Source organism: Octopus bimaculoides, chromosome 29 (assembly GCF_046866305.1).
Source record: "Octopus bimaculoides isolate indiv1 chromosome 29, ASM4686630v1, whole genome shotgun sequence".
Classification (NCBI taxonomy): Eukaryota; Metazoa; Mollusca; class Cephalopoda; order Octopoda; family Octopodidae; genus Octopus; species Octopus bimaculoides.
The window spans coordinates 14100325-14102824 of record NC_142956.1 but is presented as its reverse complement, the minus strand read 5'-3'; the positions used below and the strand labels follow the sequence as shown (position 1 = coordinate 14102824).

At 31.7% G+C, this 2500-nt stretch overlaps 1 protein-coding gene across 6 annotated transcripts in view; it reads right to left on the bottom strand.

Annotated features, from left to right (window-relative positions):
* The window catches only part of LOC106876278 (uncharacterized), a 1065409-nt gene that overhangs the window by 599110 nt on the left and 463799 nt on the right, over positions 1–2500 (bottom strand). For 5 of the 6 annotated variants that reach the window (XR_016239069.1, XR_016239068.1, XM_089345612.1 and 2 more), the window contains one exon: positions 47–207. The exons of the other annotated variant lie outside the window; for it this stretch is intronic. The gene's annotated coding sequence lies outside the window, so the exon portion shown is untranslated. The remainder of the gene's footprint in view (positions 1–46; positions 208–2500) is intronic. 6 annotated transcript variants of the gene reach the window in all.

Here is a 2500-nt window from a genome sequence, read left to right as displayed (position 1 = left end):
TTTTCAAGATAATCAAACCAAAATTTAATGAGTTTGAGCCACTTACCTAATGAGTATTTCTGCCAAATTTGGTGAAAATCCGTTCAGCTATTTTCCAGTAAGTTTGGAAACACACAGACAAAAATGAGCGACTACAATAACCCTGCTTTGCTTACATGCTCAGGGTTAATCAGATCATGTGAAAATGCAGGATCCACCAGTTTAGCCCTGTAAAAATCAAATTACTCTGTCAAATGTAATGCTTATTTATTCACATTATTTTGAATTACAAATGCATTATTTTGTAGCTTTCAGATTTCAATAATGTGACTTTATTTTCTGGATGGCATTGTCGGGTAGGTGTAAGAGGGTAGATCTGACTGGTTTAAAACAGGAAGAATAATTGGCTTGGATATAGTTGGCTTAAGTGCTAAAGAGCTAAACCATCAAAATTCCATGCTAAGTTTTGTCCCAGACATCAGCTTTAATTGAAGCAAGGTTCATGTATTTCAACAGATTTTATGGCAACAATAAGGTTAAAGCAATCTAAGTTAAAACATCCCATCAAAATTTCATGTTAATTTTTGTCCCAAGCACTAGCTTAATAATAAGTAAAATTATTTTACCAAATTCTTCATTTTCAAAATTATCTGAAACAAAGGCAATGCATTATTTACATTTGACGGCTATTTGTCCTCATCTTGTTTGTTGTTAACACGTTTTGGCTGATATACCCTCCAGCCTTCATCAGGTGTCTTGGGGAAATTTCGAATCTGGGTTCTCATTCCTAAGGTATTTTTCAATCTTATTATTATTATCATTATTATTATTATCCAGGTCACTGTCTGGAATCGAACTTGGAATCTTGGGGTTAGTAACCCGCGCCCTTAACCATTATGCTATATGCCCGTGGGCAATTATGGAGTGAATTCTAGGGCTTATAAATCTAATACTTTCCTATCCTCCCAGTTTCAAAATTTCCCCAAGACACCTGATGAAGGCTGGAGGGTATATCAGCTGAAACGTTGTGTTAACAACAAACAAGATGAGGACCAAATATCCGTCAAATGTAAATAATGTACATAATTCCTCATCTCTTAAATATAGAACTGAAAGGCAATGCATTTTGACAGAAATATGGTAACAAAAGGATGAAAGTGATCTAAGTTGAAAACCTCCCATCAAAATTTCATGTTAATTTGGTGTTCCAAATACCAGCATAATAATGACAAAGTTATTTTACTAAATTCTTTATTATTTTGAAAATCAATTGAAATGAAAGCAATGTATTTCAACAGAAATATGCTAACAAAAGGGTTAACCGTTTTCATGCCAAATTGCCTGAGAACTGTCTCTGGTTCTATGATACAAACTTCTGGTTTGAAAGAGATCTAAATTAAAAACTTCCATCAAAATTTCATGTTAATTTATGTTCCAAACACCAGCCTTAATAACGACAAAGTTATTTTACTAAATTCGTCATTATTTTCAAAATTAATTAAAACAAAAGTAAAATGCTTCAACAGAAATATGGTAGGAAAATGGTTAATGTAATCTAAACTTAAACCAAAATTTCATGTTAATATTCCAAACACCAGCTTAATAATGATAAAATTATTTTACTAAATTCTTCACTTTCAAAACTGAAACAAAGGCAGCATATTTCAGGAGAAATATGGTATCAAACGGTTAAATTATGTTCCAAACACCTGCATAATAATGATAGTTATTTTACTGAATTCTTCATTGTTCTAAAAATTAATTGAAGCAAAGGAAGTCTATTCCAACAGAGATATGGTAACAAAAGGGTTAAAGTGATCTAAATGAGAACCTATCAGAATTTCATGTTATTTCATATTCCAGTCACCAGTTTAATACTGGCAAAGTTATTTTGATGAGATCAACATTATTTTTTCAAAGCTATTTGAAATGAAGGCATTCTTTTAGTAACAAAGTGAAAGGCAGATTGTATGATGCCTGTGTGAAAACAGCCATGCTACACAGCAGTGAAACATGGGCTGTGACCACTGAGGATATGTTAGGTTAGAAGGCGCGAAACACTATATATTATATCATAATGTATTGTAGCAATATACATATATACACACATACATATAAACGTATGTATATAAAAATATATACACATATAAACGTGTATGTATATATATATATATATATATATATATATCTATATATACACATATAAACGTGTATATATATATATATATATATCTCTATATATACACATATAGACGTATGTATATATATATATATAAAACCACATATAAATAAATACTGATATGTATGTATATACATATGCAAACTTATACACGTGTGTGTGTATAAGTTGGCATACCTTGAAAGAAGTGAAGCCTGTATGCTCTGTTAGATGTGCAATGTCAGTGTGCATGTATGACAGAATGTAATCAACTTCAGAGAAAAGCTGGGCATAAGAGGCATCAGATGTTGTGTGTGAGAGAGAGACAACTGCACTGGTATGGTCATGTGATGTGTGTGGATG